This window comes from Nannobrachium achirus, assembly GCF_963921795.1.
Source record: "Nannobrachium achirus genome assembly, chromosome: 9".
NCBI classification, from domain to species: domain Eukaryota; kingdom Metazoa; phylum Chordata; class Actinopteri; order Myctophiformes; family Myctophidae; genus Nannobrachium; species Nannobrachium achirus.
This window is the reverse complement of record NC_137818.1, coordinates 39,330,517-39,349,757: the sequence shown is the minus strand read 5'-3', so window position 1 is coordinate 39,349,757 and position 19,241 is coordinate 39,330,517. Positions and strand designations below refer to the sequence as shown.

The 19,241-nt window shown below is 42.7% G+C and overlaps 1 protein-coding gene across 1 annotated transcript in view; it reads right to left on the bottom strand.

Moving 5' to 3' along the window:
• The window catches only part of nckap5l (NCK-associated protein 5-like), a 33,152-nt gene extending 13,976 nt beyond the window's left edge, over positions 1-19,176 (bottom strand). Inside the window, exons 1-2 of the mRNA XM_080734000.1 lie at positions 19,056-19,176; positions 6,621-6,709 (exon numbers count right to left, since the gene is read on the bottom strand). The gene's annotated coding sequence lies outside the window, so the exon portion shown is untranslated. The remainder of the gene's footprint in view (positions 1-6,620; positions 6,710-19,055) is intronic.
• Positions 19,177-19,241: the final 65 nt, after the last annotated feature.

Sequence of the window (19,241 nt, the reverse complement as noted above, 5' to 3'; positions counted from 1 at the left end):
ATAGAAATAATGACAATATCTAAAGTGTGCTCGCCAGGTACTGGCGAGCCCACAATAATAGCACACTTCGCCACTGTAAACTGAACACATTGATGTTTTTATTTTCATTTTCTCACTATGTATGTAGGAGTAGAAAGGAACCGAAGATCCCGTCTACTGATTGCCTGCCTGCCTGCCTGCCTGCCTGCTAGATAAATAATGACAATATCTAAAGTGTGCTCGCCTTATAGGCGAGCCCACAATAAGATCATCATCCAAGAATCATACTACTGTGCATGTTTCACTGGACCACAGCACTAAGCAACTCACTAGTTCTGCTACCATATACCCTACAGCAGGGTTCTACAACGCTTTTCAGACCAAGGACCCCCTAGCTGTGACAAAGATGAAGCCGAGACCCCCACTACATATTGTATGAAATTGTGTTGCAACTTAAACTTTTTCATAGACTTGTTTGACAGCACTATCATCAGTGCGATTAAAGGTAAATACATGTTTTGTTTATTTGTTTACACATGATCTTTTCTATGAATATGTTGGATTCATGTTAGTAACATTAATCCATGAATTAATGTTCAGACATTTAACCACATCTTAAACTCTCAATACTAGTAAAATTAGACAATAGGCTATACCCCCCCCCCCCTCTGCTGCGTGTACGCGTCGCCATGGGAACCAAAGCGTTCAGTGAAAGGGGTGGGAACCCGTCGCCGCCGAGGCTTTGCTTAACCATCTTGATCGCTACGGCGATTACGTCATAGCAGCCGTAGTCCGCCTGGCGTTGCCGTCCTGAAAATCATCTAGCTTAAAGTCGCTAGTATCAAGTGATGAGCTTTGTCTACAGTCTATGTTGTCCAGGTGTGCCAGTGAGTGTTATGACAAACACACATTATTATTGCAACTATACAAATTATACTAAAAAGGTTATGAATTATTTTGTAATTGACTACTGTATATAGATACTGCTTGTACCTGTATGAGCAAGTGACAAGCCCTCTTTATTCTTGATTATTCTGCACGGATATGAATAGAGCCGTGTCTTGAGATTTTGACTTGCCCTTTTGGTGTGCCTTGGGCACAAAAGGTTTGAAAACCACTGGCCTATTTATAGTCTACTGTAGTCTTCTTTGTGACTTGTGTTGTGGAATGTAATGTTGCACTAATGCACATCCTGTGCATTGTCAATAGTCATGCACTGATTGTCTGAAAATGAACCACTTAAACCCTATATATTAGTTAGATGTCTGTCAAATAGTGAAAACAGACAATCTACAAGCATCAGAACATGTCAGGTTTTGAGCTTATAGATCTGCAATTTTCACCTATTTTCAGGGAATGTTGGACTATTTTGGCCTAATGTTTGCCTATTATGATACCCAGACTAGGGAGGATAGGATTCATGTGGTTATGTGATTCTGACTCTGACATACTGATTGTAACCTACACTGTGTTGTATGTACATGTTATTGTACACTCACTATATCCATCTGAAGGACGGCTGAGCGAATATGATATAGGGTACTCCTTTCTCCCGTATTGCTACCGATCCATTATGGTATGAAACAATAAGCCAATGTAGCCATCTTCCTGTGGCTGTTAGTACTGTAGCTTCAATAAATCCAAAGATGAATCCATGAGTGTGGCATAACAGAGCGGATATTTATATTATGGCAGAGGACAAGCCTCGTGGTAGGCATGGCTCTAGGTGGATAGTGTAGAGCTCGACCAGTGGCAGATTTTGGGTCCGATGGGATCCTGATTTTATCTAAAAATCAAACCTTGGTTCGAAGTGAAGCGGTGAATTTTTATTCTATGTGTTCTAGAGCTATGAAATCTGTGTTCTATACATTCTGTGTTCTAGATCTATACTTTCTATGTTGCTTTAGTTCTATATTTTTTATGAATTCTGAATGAATGACATGTACGGGACATGTACGGGACAGACAAAGCCACTCCTTGAGAATCTATGGGAATCCTCAAAAAAACATGTACGGACCAGACAAAGCCACTCCTTGGAAGCGGCTTTCACCGCTTCAAAAAGTGCTTCATTCATTCTAATTCAAAGGGATGTTCTGATTGACCAGGTCACTTAATGTCACATCCTTTATCACATTATTCCCTGCTAACTTTTGTTTGGTTTATTTCTTTCTCTGTTTGCTTGAGATGCTCTATGGATCTGATGATGTCCTATGTCAACTATGTTGGTTTTTCATGTTTTCAATCATGTTATTTGTAAATTCTATATTTTGTTGTTTACAAATCATGTACTAGTATTTTATTGTGTTATACATAGGTAGGTTCCCTTTGGGCTTCTTGCCTCCTCCTGGCACTTTTCTTTTTATATTTTGTGTACTGTTATATTTTTTTACATGTGCTAAATAGATCAAATCAAATCAAATCCATTTGAAAAACTTAGATTTCTGTTTTTATGAAATAGAGAATTCACCTATAATAGCTGATCTACAAGATCACAGCGCTTAATTTGTTTGACATTTTTGTCTATAACGACATTTGGACACAGTACCAATGTTGTGAAAAAAAAGTCAGATAATGGCTGGTGAGCTCGAGTAGAGATGGAAGTTGGTGTGGCTGGCGACGCTTTCAATTTAGACAATTCCAGGTGATTGAAATACAAAAATACATGTACAGAATATACACGGACGCACGCACACACACAACACCAATCTGAAAACACTAACACACATAGACATGCGAACCGAACTCATATCGTATCAAGCAGCCACTGGGATGCATGCAGCACAATGGCATGCAGTGGTGTCCCAAAACATCAGCTGTCCAGCTACATCACAGAACACAGGGTCATTATGTAACTACGGGTATTTGGGAGGGGCTTACAGGAAGATTATTGGGAATATATTGGCCCGCTCCACCCCACATCCCACCCTGGCAAAGAACTTAAGCAGCAGCCTCCAAGCTGTAGGCCACTTATTGAACAGTAATTGACCAAACAGTGCCAACCTGCACGTATAATGGAGGTCTGATCAATGGAGGTCCATCTGAGAACGGAAGCAGATATTAGCCTCCCGTTTAACCTTGGACACAGCAGCGTTATTGAGTGTTTATAAATACCAGCTATTCTCCCCTCTAATGCACATTGGAGCTCCGGGCAGGAGCATCAACGTGTCCTGTGTGTGTGTGTGTGTGTGTGTGTGTGTGTGTGTGTGTGTGTGTGTGTGCACATGCGCCTATGTACATTCAAATGGAAATTACAGTGTGTACCAAAGACAACAAAAGTGATTCTAAATATAACACAGTGGCGGTTCTTTCCACGTGCTCCACCAAACATCAGTGGTTTAGCTAAAGAAACAAAACAAGAATGCCACCTTTGAGCATTGCTCTTGGATCCGACTGGCCTACACAATCTAAGATAATAACCAGTTGATGTAAAGCCCTATCAAATCCCGATCAAAAAAACACAACTGAGCATCAAAGGACACCGGCTGATCCAAGCCCTATTGATGACTTGCCGACTGACCCAACATATTTCTGGCTACGGAAGCGGGGGAGAAAGAAAGAGAAAAAGAGGGAGAAAGACAAAGAGGGAGACAAGAGAGAGAGAGATGCTTTGTAAGCCACAGCATTGTCATGATGGTGGTTTTAGGGTGCCTGTGACTGGCCTCATGCTCTGCACACAGAGGCCCATTGAAAGGGAGGAGGAGAGAGACTCAGTGTGTCCCAGTGGCTCTGCAGTGCCAGGCAGTGCCTTACACAGGGCCCTACTGGCAGACATATAGCCTCTAGTACTGCCACTGCCCGATAGAGAGGACCCACGAGGGGAATGCAAAACCAGCTAATGTTGCTGCCACTGCTGCTGGGCAGATTGCACTGTGGGTTGGCCCAGCGGTCAGACCGATATTTTATAACCCGTTCACCCCACCCTGTAACGATGCAATATCCCTATGGACATGTATTGGACATGTATTTGTCACTGAGAGCAGCTCAGGATGTCCCTGTGTAGGAGTCCATCTGAAGATAAGTCTCTCATGATAGACTTGTTTGGCTCCCACAATTTTAAAATGCTTCTGCCTAACAGGCTGTACTTCAGAAGCTCTAAAACCGAGTAGAAAATAAGGCAGATGCCATGTAATTTTTCAAATTAGTCTAAGCCTATTGTCTATTGAGCTAGCTGTTTAGCAGAAATGGACATTCAAAACTATGTTTTGCCTTTGAACGCTTTGTAATTGGTCGAATACACTTCAGGTCTGACGAACAGATGACCTGTTTCCTGTTCTCAACTTATTACAGACTGTCTGAACCAAAGATGGTGGAAGAGACAGTCTCTGCCTTGAGTGACTAATCTGAAGAAGAATAGGGCACTTAGAGCTTATTGCGACCGAAAGTCGCAGTTTACCATGAGAAATGTCACAGCTTGTCTGCGTGTAGACGTGAAGCCGTGTGTACACATTTTTACGGTCTATGGGATGACACATCACTGTGACATCACAGGTGATATCACAGGTGACAGCACCTATGTAAAAGTCCATATATGGGTATTCCCCAGTATCCCTTTTATGCCCATATATGAAGATCCCTGATGTCATCAAAATATATCACTGGCCAGATGGCCAAGACATGGCCCATTTCTGTGTGGCTGATTCAGATAGGGATCTCCATGTATGGGCATAAAATATATTGTATGTTGTGATGTCATGGGAACCACTCAAACAGAATCCCTTTTATGCCCATATAATGTATGGAGATGCCTGAAGTGTTTATCCATCTATATCTACAAGCCAGCCATTTTGCCCTTATGTCATACTGTATGTTGGTGGAAGTGCCAGGGTGGAAGTGTCTGTGTATTATTTACATGTATTTACATGTATTTATTTACATGTCACTGGAAGCATGCTGTCAGAAACAAAGTTTCCATGGCACCTTCCATGACTATGAATACATTTCACTGTCCCAATGCAGGATGTTAAACCAAAGTGGTACTATGAAATGTAACCATGCTATGATTATAACAAACTAGACTCTACACAAAGATAGGCTTTACAATGACACATTTCAACAAACCATGTTTAAGGTCAGATGACATTTTTAAATCATAGCTGCTGTGTTCACAGAACATAACTGGATGAATGTCAATGTGTACGATGGCTATGGCTTACACGGCCAGTCGAGATCCAAACAACTTAATTTAGATTAATTTACACTTTCAATGGGCACACTTTCAGTATAGAACACCTTCAGCGAAGCATTAACTTTGCATTAACAGTAAAAAAAAAAAAAAAGAAAGAAAAAAGCCTAGATATGTGCAAAGGTTTGTGTCTCATCTATAAAATGTCTATGGGAGGTAATAATAGCGAAGTAACGACTACATGAACTGTGGAAGAGGAAGTAACACAGTAAGGGGCTGTGTGCACCACGGCATCTTTTCTTCAGTGCAGCGTTATATTTTGAATTGTTTTCAATGTAAGCGCTGTGCATTGGCAGCAGTGTGACGAGGCACTGAGCATCTATTTTGAACATCTGCAGTTTTTTATCTTGTTTGCTCGAGAGTAGAAATACATGTGAAAATAGCAGATCTACAAGCTCACAATGTGTCGCGATGTGACGCATTGCGAAATGGGACATTCTGCACGAACGATGAGTATTTTTACTTTTGGTCCTTCAAGTACATTTTGACGAAGAAGTACTTTTACTCACACACATTTTGAATATGGGACTTCTCTACAGAGTATCTACATTTCAGTATTGATACTTTTTCCACCACTGCTTCTGGATAGCCACAGTCAGCACACCCAGGGCTTTGTTTTGTCTTCCAAAAACCACCCTTCTCAAAACACAGCCACTACAAAATGGGAAAAAAAGGAAATCGCACACGGAAAGTGTAAACAAAGTGCAGTGAGGCACAACCATGGTATCTTTAAGGTCCAGTCAGAAAACAAAACAAGGCGTATTACGTGTCCGCCTCTGGGTGAGAGAGCATGTTCTGCTTTTGTTCTTCCTAAAATGCCTGTAAAATGAATACCAGGGTATCAAAATAAAAGTGTGCTCGGGGGACATTTGGATACCCTCACCTGGAAACAAAAACAACTTGCAACGCTATACGCAGCAGAAATCTAATGTGTCATCTATTGGTAATAAATAGCCATGGTTTCTTTTAGGAGTTAGCCAGCAGCAATAACTAACAAGATCGGCTTTCATGGGTGGATACCTGAAATGTAACACACTTCTTGTGGGCAATAAACAGTGTGTCTATCAAGATAAAAAGATAGGTGAGCAGACATGGCAGTTCCTACAATCAGGGAGAATTCAATTCCACCTAAATTCTGTCAAGTCAGCCATAGCATTCTCAGTTGGATCTTGACACAATAGAATTGTATATAGTATATGCTTTCAATTGAAAACGAATACATTGGTGAACCTTGTAAATTAAGCTTGATTCTAGCAAAGTGAGAAATACACGCATGCACGCACGCGCGCACGCACGCACGCACACACACACACACACACACACACACACACACACACACACACACACACACACACACACACACACACACACACACACACACACACACACACACACACACACACACACACACACACACACACACACACACACACACACACACACACACACACACACAAACCTGTGATGTCAGCTCCCTTTAAGATCCTTGTAGAGAAGTTGCTCTCCTGTCAGCCTGCACCTCTGTGTCCCAGCGTCAAAACCAAGGAGCTTAAGGGGAACAAAAAGGACATTATCTTGTTAACCAATCAACATATCTTGTTAACCGATCACTCAATCAAGCAATCAATCCTTCCTTTCTCCCATTCCTCTGCCGCCACTGTGGGCATACACACTGTCCTGACATCTGTGGCAATCCCATTTAAGAGCCTCATTCCATATCCCCCGATGCTGCTGCAACACCCAGGACTTCTGAAAAGACCTTGAGAAGCTGTCATTTAAACAGGGGGGGCTCAGACCAATGTCACCCCTGCTGCTGAAGCTGTGGCCTTCCTCTGCTTTCAGACTGGAACAGGAAACCGAAGAGCAGAGGAGGAATCTCCATTGCCCACGGGAGATGCCGGCGCATAGTAGACGCCAGCCTCACCAAGACCGCAATCCCTCTCTCCCTCTCTCCCCCCTCTCATCTTTCCTTTTCATCTCTGAGTCATTCTAAAGTGTAATGAAAGAAAGATGAATGAATAATTCAGCAGACAGCATTTAAGAACTCACCCCTTTTTATGTACTTCTGATAAGACGGGAACATGCAGACGGCAGCCCCCGCACGCTACAGTCAAATAAATGGTGTTATTTTATCCCCCTTTTAATTCAGCATTCCTACTAGCCTGTGATCTGGGACTCCCCATTAACTGAGCTCTCCAGCGATTATGCTCAGTTTGCAACAAGGCGTCCAGTCATAACCCAGATAAGACAACCCCCCAACTGTCTGATAGCCAGGGCTGCGTCTCACAAGTCAAGTGTGTCAGCGTGATCACGTTTTATCAAGACTGGTATCTGCCTGGTGGACCAAGCGACCATGTTAACGCTTCGTCTCATATTAACTCTTCATCTCAAAGGCGCTCTGTAGGGAAGTGGCATCTGATCCTCAAACTAAAATGGAATTAGAGGCGTTTAGCAATCAATCTGTGTTTTTAATGCAATAACAGAGGATCACCAGGTGACCGTGAAGGCCTGCCCCATGTCCTGGTTCGTTGGCATACCTGGTCCTGGGCTGGGAGCAAAGCCCTGGCGTTTGTTTATCTGTGGTTGCCAAAACAGGAACAGCTAATCATCGGGACACATAAATGTGCTCTTTTGTAAGGATTTTCTCTCCCCAGACTGGATTTACTTTTTGGCAGCAGGAGGCTGGTGCACTGATATGATGGTGCCATGTTGAGGTCCTCTGAACTGAGCTGCAAGTTCAAAGTCACTGGGGATTGTTAAGACACAGCCATGAGGTTGAGCAGCGAGTCCATGATATTCATGCAATGGGGGCAAGGCTGACAACAACAAAAAAATCATCAAAGGCAACTCAGCCACAGAAATGTTCAAAATCTTCTTAAATCATGTCAGTCACACGCTTGGGGATTTAGAACAGGCAATATCATTTCAGGATATGTCACAAAAACAGCAGGCTTTCCATCTTCCATCGGGTGCAGGCAGGCTCAGATCAGAGTTCTCCCTTGCAGGCATATTGTGTGGGTGGAAGATGTAAACAATGTGGCAAAAGAAAACAACCTTAAATCCTCAGACGGAGGTATTAAACAACAAGTAAGAAGGAGGATTCCTCCTCCGAAATGTAGGCCAACCCGGGGTTTACATACAACATTACTGCTCCGTTATTTAAATCAATAATAGAGACCTGATCCCAAATAAATATTAAATGCCAGAGACTAGGGCCCGTAGCCCCGTACACAGACAGATTCAGGTTAGCGGGCTCCCCCGCTGCCGCTTCCTCTCTGAGGTTTGGCAACGTGAGCCGAGACAAATCGTACACAAGAAATATTTGGGATGAGGAGGGGAGGCAGCGGTGGAGTGAGGTTGGGGGAGGGGGCTGCTGTACGGGGAGCTCCCTTCCCAAAAGGATGTAAAGCCTGGACATGTGCCATGTATGTCAGAGCGTAATCAAACACCAAGGTTGGCTATACCTTGGAACCTCCTAAAAATCTTGCCTCCTCACTGAACCCCCAAAAGAAATGAATTGCAGGCCTGACATGTTTGCAGCCAACCCCCATTCCACAACAAACAACATTTAGGCTATGAGCGGAACCCCCCATCCGCCATTATATCCCGTTGGAAGATTTATGACACATTAGTATCTGTGACCAAAACAATCGCTGCCTGATCCCATGTTTCTTAGCACTACTAGCACATAACACCAATGGTACTATGTGATAACAGTGAGCACACGGTTAACCCGTGCACTAAAATGTAGGCTACACCACAGATGTCAGGAGGACATCTACAACACAGAGAGTGGGACGGGGCCAGCATCGACCTGCTCCGAAGCCTCCCCTCCATGTCCGCTCCGGTCCATCTGCTCATCAACTCCATAAAACTGACAACACATCACATCAAGCGTCAATCAAAAGTCTTTGTTTGAACCAGAGCTCCTCCACATACTGAGATAAAGGACAGACAGAGACAGTGCCATGGAAAATCCAATGTCAGCTGCGACAACTGTATTCACATTTTTAAAAGATGTTTTGTTTTCACTCAATCACTGCATTCTGGGTCAGCTCACCTTGCCGCTGCTGTGTTCTCTGTCATCCAGCCAGCATATCCAGAGACCCTCAGAGCCCAACCAAACGTAAGGCACCAAATAAAGATAGAGGCCACCACCTTACATTTCTATTTTCCAGCTGACATATAGGGATTTTCTCTTCCCTGTCCGCCTGCTGTCCCCCTTCTGCGGCAAGGAAGCCGGTTTCCTCTACGCTAGCGGTAGTAAAGGCCCGTCCTTGGGCATGTGCATTGTGTGTGAGCCTGGGCTGTCTGCAGAGGCTGCCATGTCTCCCATTGTTCCAGAGCAGAGTGAGGCAGGCTTCCTACCCCAATAGACCCTGCCTACTACAACAGCTGTGGACCAGCCCCCACCTCCACTCCTCCCTCCTTCTCCCCTCCTCCTCCTCCTCCAACTCCAACCTCTCTGCGCTGCTGCCTGCCACTGCTGCTAAACATTAACCCTACAGCTGCTGGCCCGCGCTGTAAAGGAGGAAAAGAGGGGGTTATGTTTCAAAAGAGACCCCACCACCACCGTGCATAGCGGACAAAGGAGCGGGGTAGCCTACAGAGAGAGAGGATATCCGACCGACGGCCGTGGAAGACTAATAGAGTTCTGTGCAGGGCCATTCAGTGCCCCAGAAAGAACACAGCGCTCTGTGCTAAGAGGATTGTCCTTTCTCAATCACACTGGTAATAAGTGTTGGATTGATTCCAGTGTCTATGCTAAGGAAAAGAATGGAAACGGATAAGAAAACTCTAATATTTGAATAAATTCACAATTACGGATGATGGTGGGGGGAGGGGGTCTAGCAGGTTATAGCTTACTATGTCTGGTATGTCATAGTAAGCCACCACTGGTATGTACAATATACTGTATTACTAAACACAAACAGCATATACTGCTTTCATGAAAAGAGGCCCCATGTGCTGCTGTATCTGCTCAAGTCATGACTCATTTGGCCTCCAGTTAAATGGAGCCACATCACCTTCAATAACCCAGACATACGAAAGCTTGTCTAGTACCCAAATGACTGCACTGACTGACAACACCAAGGGGAAGAAAACACAGATTTAATGACTCAAATGTGGGAGGCTGACGGTGACAAAGCAGAAGCATGAGGTGACATATACATTTTCACTTGGCATATAGAAATATTTGTATATAATATAACCTCCAGATCTATCCTGCCTACTTTCACTAACATTTGAAAGTTGGCCAGTCCCCCTGCTACATGTGACCCTAATTCACTTGACCTGAATTGACTTCATACCAGACCAGACTTCCTCTGGTCAAAATCAAGCGCCCCAGGGTCATCTCATGAATGTCAGTTGTTATGGGGGCCGCTGCAATATTGGATCTGACAAATAAGTGCAGCCAGCTATCTACGTGCGGAAACACATGCCAAAAACCGCAGCTTGCCATAAAAAGCTGATCATTTCAAGATAATAAAACAAAATTAGTCAAATAATTGTCAATTTAGCACAGACAACCACAGAGAACCAAGATACATAGGCTAATATGTGAATTCTGTGGAAGACAGCTGTGCTAGAAGGCAAGATAAACAGGAACACCGATTACAATCCCGTCCCAACAACATGTGATGGGCAAATGCCTTCAAATCAAAAATCACAACCAGGATCAGAAGAGCTTGTTCCATGAGTATGTTATCCTCTTATAACCAACACATATACTGCCCAGTCCCCTTCTAATCTGAGTCCACCTAGTGTTCAAAGGGGAGAAGACAAGCAGAAGACCCACAGTAACCTATAACATCACAACTTCAACCTTGGAAGTCATGTTTAGTACAGAGAACATGTGGGAATACATGTTGGTGGCATCTGCGCAAAGTTAAACCCACTTCAACTCATATAGACACAGTAGCTGTCAACAGGACAACAGGAGCATGTACAGTGCAAGGCCCTATCATAGAGTGACTTTGAATAAAGTAAAAAGCCTTTGAGAGGGGGATTGTCAAACTTCCCCTGTCAGATATTAATGCATGCAGACATCTGTATAGGATGAATGGGACTTTCAGGGACGTGTCGCCCCTTTAAAAGGGTCAAAGGCTGAACATGACCTGAATGATGGCTCGTCACATGGTACCCTGCAGCTAACACAGGGGAAGGAGAATATCCCACCACATAAAAGGGCTATTGTGACCCTCTCCAAGATCCACTTTCTCTAAGTGAGGATCTTCACTCGCGGTTCAAACACTCAACAGTAATGTTAACATTGGACAGATAATGAGGTGCCATGGAGCGGTGAAGCAAGGGTCACTCACCAATGTACATGGAAAGTTAACTTTGTTGTGAAAAGTTGGTTGTGGGGAAGTGCTATTTAGGGCTGCAACTATCGATTATTCTGTCAAAAACATTTTCGATTAATTGAATAATCGAGATTCGAGAAGCATCATTTTTGATCATTCGTTTTTTTTCATGCAAAATCTGTTATTTTCAAAACATATTAAATTCAAATGGATTATTGATTATTTTGTATAATCAATTAAACTGATTTGTTTGATTAACTGTTGCACCCCTAGTACTATTCAAACCAGCATGTGAGAACTGTAAATATAGGATGAGGCAATGTGAATGGCTGAAGTCTGAGGAAGAACCTGTGTTGCTGTATTGTCACTGTATTAAATAAAACCCTCTAAATGGGAGCTATTCTGTGCAGCTCTTCCTGCTCTAATCTACAAAGATCCAATGCGCATCATGTAAAGCAATAAAAGCAATGAAGTTAAAGATGATATCACAAAGCCATTGCTTGTTTCAAACTTACAAACAAGCCATTTCCACATAAACCCCTCAAGGTGCTCTGGCGACGGAACATGCTTCATCCACTTCAAAACAAATCATCCCATTCAATCGGAGAAAGCATCTGTCATTTTAGATTTGAGCTATATATGTAGCAGAATACATTTTTCAGAGAACTGTTTTAGAAGGCATTGTAGAATCTGCCTCAGGTCTAAATGGCTTAAATATTCAATGAAAATAGAACTGAGGACGTCAAGGAAATATGCAAGGATAAGGATATGCCATGATTTTTCCGTTGGCTTTGGCAGATGGTCGGTCTATCCTGACCATTCTTATTCCGGGGAAAAAGGGCAGTTTGGTGTGAGGGGAGCTGTCAGTGGACCTCAGTATTAAGAGTTGTAAATCAGACTCATGGGGTACAAACCCCCATTGAGAGGCAGACAGTTTAATGGGCAGTAATGTGCACAGCTCCATGTGAGGTGGACGGCTAATCCACCTACAAGAAATGTGACACTCGTTCTTCTGCCAGGAGATGGGCTGGGTCTACAGCTGGGGCTGTAAAAACCCCCCACTGGTATCGGCGGAGGCCTCTTGTGTTAATTTGCATGAAGCTCTAGCTTTAGTTGAAACTCATTATGAAGGCAGCGGTTGTAGCTGGTGAGCCATCACACCAGTAAAAGTGGTCTCTAGGCTGGAACACTGATCCTAGCTATTTGTACAACATACACCATTGAGAAGAAATTACTTTCGCGTGTACAACACTTTAAAAAGAAACATTTATTTTCCTCCTTTCATCACAGTCTCTTCCATTCCACAGCCACGGTAACATTCATAAATTCCTCACAGTTGCTAAAGATTCAAAGTATTCTCCATAGCTCATTTCTGTAATGATAAAAGCACAGTAATGAAAACCATTCGTCATGGCTCCTATAAAGACAGGTTCATACTGCTGTAAATACTCCAGAGAGAAGCTGTGTCGCCAGGCCAACCAGACTAAATGTGCTGGAACTGGACAGCTAAAGGAACAATTGCATCTGGTCCATTTCCACACAATATTTCCATGTGTGTCAGCAAACGCCTTTAAAACCTGATTCCTGATGAGTCACATTAAACATCAAACCGTTGCACACTGACTCCGCCAGAGAAAATGTGATAGCACTGAGCGAGGCAGTATGAGGCCAGACAAGTTATTCCAGGTCACCATCACCAATATAGCCCATCATAAAAGGATGTACAGTATAGTGACAGGACCATTTGCTACAGCAATATGACCATACAACTAAAATAAAAAGGTGAGACTACTAATGCACGAGTTATACTTAGTTGGCCGCTGGTGTTGCGCACCCAAAAATAGCAGATCTACATGCTCACTGCAAGGTTTGTCCAGTGCATGACACCAGCAAGCAACTAAGTATAGCTTAGGCCTTCAGCGCAAACAGAAAGATGACACAGGATCAGAAAAGGTGGACCAGGCACATTAGAGACTTGACAAGGCACGGCCTCTTCACATCTGGTCACCAGGCCCAGCGGCTGAAACCAGACCAGAGGACCATATAGTACCATCTCAGCTGAGCCAAGCATGCTCTCCTCCTCATCATCCACATCCTTTCCCCTGCTGCTGGCCAAATGGAGGGTCTATTTATGGATCTGAATAAAATTCAAGCTGAGTCCATTGAAGTTATAAAGTAGGTTATATATGGGGAAACGCTGTTACATGTAATGTAAAGCACACCAAAAGATGCTTAATGTCTGCGCTTTACCACAGCAGCAGTAGTCAACTACCATCTCCACAGGAAATGGTATTTCACTGTTTTCCAAAGCACATACATTGGGATTGTTGGGGAAATGGCTTGAAACCGGATGCTCATGAGACAAACCATTCAAGTGCAGGCAGATCTAACGCAAAAAGGACACAAGCACCTTGTGGGAGCATTATGGATTGAACAGGCGCGGGTGGGTGCTTTGCATGCAGCCCCCCAATAACAACGTTATTTTAGGAAACATAAAAATAAACTCCTGAGGCACACAAAGGAACGCTGTTCAATACAAAGGAAAGAGAAGGACAGCCTAAATATAGACATATTCTTCATCTAAATGGGCTTAATTGATGCTATCATTGTTCAGCTCTCTATTGAAAATGTTCATTACAGTACCTATTAAATTGCTTGCTTGATCCAACCAAAGAAAATTATGGCCATTTACTCCCTTCTTGGCTAAACAGGACATGGTAGTGAACCGGCTTGCTTGAATTGATTAAAGCTACATTCCAAGCCATATTTTCCCTGGCTGGACTGATGAATTGAATGTTTGTTACAGCTGCAGCTAAAGCAGTGTTTTGCCAACTCCAATGTTTGTGTGACCAGAGATTCCTCTGAAGGGTGGATTCTGAATGAGTCCTCCGCACTTGGCGGTAGCTCCACACTCACACTGAAACACATTTAATCATACATGTCATAGTAGACCATATTCTACAGAGTAAGACAATTTATTTATAAAGAGAACAAACATTGTAAGGGTGATGCTTAGTTAGTCTTAGACACTCACACTAGTTGATCTGCATACTTTTTTTCATACACCATGACCACTTAAGCCCTAATTCAAAATTAGAATGAATAAGATAGTTAAGATGGACCGCGGCGCCTATTTGAGATTTTTTTATTTTCCTTTTTGAAAATGTTTGGAAACATTTCACCTACTATATTGTCATGCCCAAAATGTGGGCATGCCAAGTATCAGTCACATTATGGATTCAAAGAACAAAGAAAAACAACACAAGACCATAGGGAGAACAATAAAGGCAAAGAGAATTCCTTTCATCCATATGTCTGCAGTGTGCATGTGTTAAAGCGTAGTGATCATGATGATGTTCTGCCGTATCTTTCCAGCTCCTTGGGGTATTAGACAGAATATTTCTGCATGCTAATATGAGCTCCATTTGTGCCTGGGTCGCTGTATAACCATGGTAACTGTAGGTAACCTGCATGCATCAGACGGCAGGGGGATGAAGGGGCTGAACTGATAACTGATAAGGAGAGGTCCCAGACACCCAACCCCGGCCTAGCCTATCTTCAAAGCCTGGCCTGGCCGGACCATTTACGCAGAGGGGAGGCCAATCCACAGGATGGATGCATGTTAGATTGGCTAAAGACCACAGGAGGCTCTGCCTTTGACCTGTCTGTGTACATCTGAGAGATGTCACACTGACCGAATTATTGTCCAATTACTCTTTCCTTACAGTAAGGTGGTGAATAAATAAAATAAATAGGCCGAAAATCTAGTAAAGTAATAGAATGCCTGACCTTGACTGTCTGTCAGTAGTTATGACAAAGGTTATTTGCTCCAGTTATCCCATATTAGGTCAGTGGAACTGTCCCAGCGTATGTGGCATTGTTGTAAAACAATGGTGGCTTCCTTTGGGTACAACTTAAAAACTAACAATGATTTTTATAAATGGCATGAACTGTTTAATTGTAAGTACTTAGCCTACTCCCTGCCACGTTTTAACTTTCATTATAAAGTCTTCAGACTGTATGCAGTGTCTATATGAGGCTGCTGCAGCAAGATGTAGCGCACAAACTCCACAAAGGCGTGCAGAACATCTGTGAACAATTAGAGGCGAAAGGGGTGAGTGAGCACTTATACTGCCCATTACACTTGAATAAGTCACCGGCTCTACTTTACATGATGTAATGCTGAACAGCTTGTGGATGCAGTCACAAAGCTGCACTCGGAGAGAGCCTTCACTAAACTTCAACTTAGGGGCAATATACAGATATGTTATTGATATTTATTGTGATATGAACTAAGATATTGAAGCAGAATCTGAACTCAACTTTATTGCCACGTCTCAGGTATACAGGTGTGAAGAGGAGGGTGAGATATTTTTTTGTGCAATTTGTAGTTTTCAGGAGGGGGGGGGGGGGGGGGGGGGGGGGGCAGAGAGAACGAGAGAGCAAGGAAAGAAATAATTCAAAGAATATGTAGATTATGTACATTTATATGCATTTTATAGCATAAAAGTTAGCTGGTATGTACATGAGGTTAGACATAAGGTGCAGGTTAATAAGACAGCAGCAGCTGCAGTACATGAGGTACAGAACCAGAATGATAAAGATGTATATGTTCTGCTATGTTATGTGCTAGTAGTGACTAGAGTCTAGACCAGGGTTCTTCAACGGCCAAGGACCCCTTAGTTGAGAGAAAGATGAAGCAGGGACCCCCACAACCTTTCATGGATTCCATATAGTGTCATTGTTTGGCAGCACAATCATCAGTGTATTTTGGATTCATGTCAATATGTGTTTTTAGATATTTAACCACTTGAACCGTCAATACTTAATAAACTTGATCTTTTAATGTACTTAGTCTGCTCTTTTACCCCTCTACACCAAACCTCTTTGCCGAAAATGGCGATCTACAAGGTCACGCCTCGCGCTGCGAGGCGTTGTGACCTTGTAGATCTGCTATTTTTGTCTACAGTTCTCAGAATATATGGACGCTATTACTACTTGTTAATATAACATTTTTTCTATCACACAAAGATTTGGAGGACCCCCTGTAGTAACTCTGAGGACCCCCTAGGGGTCCCGGACCCCCTGTTGAAGACCCCTGGTCTAGACAGTGTAGACTTGTTTGACAGTGAGTGTATGTTGGATTAATGTGTATTTTTAGACATTTAACCACTTGAACCGTTATTCTGCTCTTCTTTTCCATCTATACCAAACCTCTTTGCCAAAAATAGACGATCTACAAGCTCACAATGCCTCGCAGCAAGAGGCGTGGTGAGCTTGTAGATCTGCTATTTTTGGCTAATGTTCCATTCAGAATACGTAAGCCAGGGTTCACACCACGGGTTCATGTAAAACAAATCATATCACACAAAGATTTGGCCCCCCAGTAGTAACTCTGAGGACCCCCTAGGGGTCCCGCGCCGGTGCCATGGCATTGGTCCGAAGGTTCATTAGTCCGAAGGTTCATTAGTCAGAATTTGTTAAGAATACTATGCCTAACTCTAACCCTAACCCTAACCTTAACCTCAGTAACCCTAACTAAATTCGGACTAATGAACCTTCGGACATATGAACCTTCGGACTTATGGGCAGGTGCCCCCGGACCCCCTGTTGAAGACCCCTGCTCTAGCACAGATGCATGATCACATGCATGCACGCACACACACACACTGACCACACACACTAACACACTTCAAGCTCACCTAGACACTACACCAATCTGTACACACAAACACGCATACACACTTATCCAAACCTATCAACGATTTAGGTAATTTCACACGCAGAAATGTAATGTACAGACTACTGCAATTTACCATCATGGATCCAAGTTAAAAGAATATGAAATCTAGTTCTCATGCAAATACATTCAGAATGCCCTGTCCTGTAGCATATAATATCACAGGTTAAATGCTTCTAGTGGCAAAATGTAAAAAAATCCAACCAATCAACTGAATAGGCTAGGCCATTATTTTCAACACTACTGCATTTCTTCACTCATCTCCATGGTAGACTGGTCGGTTTGGAAATCTGAGGTTTGGATGAGCAAACTTGTACAGTGCATTTGTCTTAAAACACTGATTAGATTAACAAAAGCAAATGTTAGAAGAAGTCTGCTAGAAGTCCATGTCAGTTTTTACAAGAACATAACATTTCTCTACACAGCAAAATAATGTATTCACTCCAAGTAACCTAGATCTCTCACAGTCAAAAGAAACTAAGTAGTGTGATGTACAATGTATAATTCATACAATATAGGCCTACTGCTGAGTCCCTTCACCCCATTACTGTTTATTTGTACTTTTAAGTAGCAAATAGGAGGAGGGATTAGCCTAACAACAAAATGATGTCAGTGACATCAGCTTTTAAAATGTCCAGACTCTAGTTCTTTGTCTAAAGTACAAATTGGAATGGTATAATTTGTGTTATGGCCAATAAAATCCTTCACTTGAGGAATGCATATAGCACCTCCCCATGTGATGATGTGAATTTCATTCACAAAACGTTGTGGGAATGACACGCCGTATCTCTGACTGTAGCGGGTCTACTATGTATGTATGTATGTATGTATGTATGTATGTATGTATGTATGTATTGTATGTATGTATGTATGTATACATGTATGCATGCATGCATGCATTCATTAAACTATATGCTACGTTAATTGGAGAACCAAATCTGGTGCATTTACCTTCACTGAATAAGCGTAATCAGAAGTGTCTGACTCCAGAGATAAATCTTATTCTTTCACTCAAAATCAAATCTTTTTTTGGTAAAGCAACAACACAATAAATTGCTTTGTTGTATAATGTCACTCAAATGAATGACTGCTAGCATATAGCCTACATTACAAAGGCACCGCTTGTTACTTTTGTTCACACATGTAAATCTGTATAAGAGATGCGTAGCTGGTTGCAACTGAATCACATAGCCTACAACAAATCAAGTACAATAACTGTAGACACTATGTTTACATTTAGTAGGCTGCTACACATAAAGACAATTAATACAATATTTACCCATGTATTCTTTCCTGTATGTTTTTCCCATCACAAAGTGATAATATATGGACTGACCCACAAAGCTACCTGTGTCGAGATGTTTTTTTACACTGCAGCCTCAGTTCCTTAAATTCTCCGAGGTCCCTTTAAGCTTTTTCAAAAACTCATGTCGAGTCGACAAGTAGGCTAGTAGGTCTAATAGACCGTATGATGTTGCCCCCGATACATGTCCGTCCCAGATAACTATTGCAGCATGACCTGTGTTTACAAAATGCAAATTTGTCTTTGGGGTAGGCCCTCCAAGCCCTGCCGAAAAAGACCCCCTCCCAGCATGCTGTTCCGCCCTGAACACACGCCGAAACCCCCACAATAAAGGCAACAATAAATAGGCTGCATAACAGATAATATACATGAATTTGTCAAGCTCTCGAGGAATGTAGCATTATATACTTTTACCATTCCCTTGTGGAAAAATTAAAACCGTTCACTGTCGGCATTCCAACAAATCTCTCCCATCTAAAAACGAGTAACGTTAGGCTAACGATACAGGACACGAAATGGCCTTTTCCGTCTAGGAAAACTCACCTCATTTGGTTCTGAATTGCCAATGATAATTCTCTGCCGACATCGCGAATAAATAAATAAAAGACTAAACTCATACTATTTGACTGAATAACGCGTTAACATACATTTTCCTCTTCTTGCGGCGCCTAGTCCTTTGCAGCAGCCAGCCGCTCGCTCCCCCAGCGTTTGGTGTTTGGGTTGAATGAG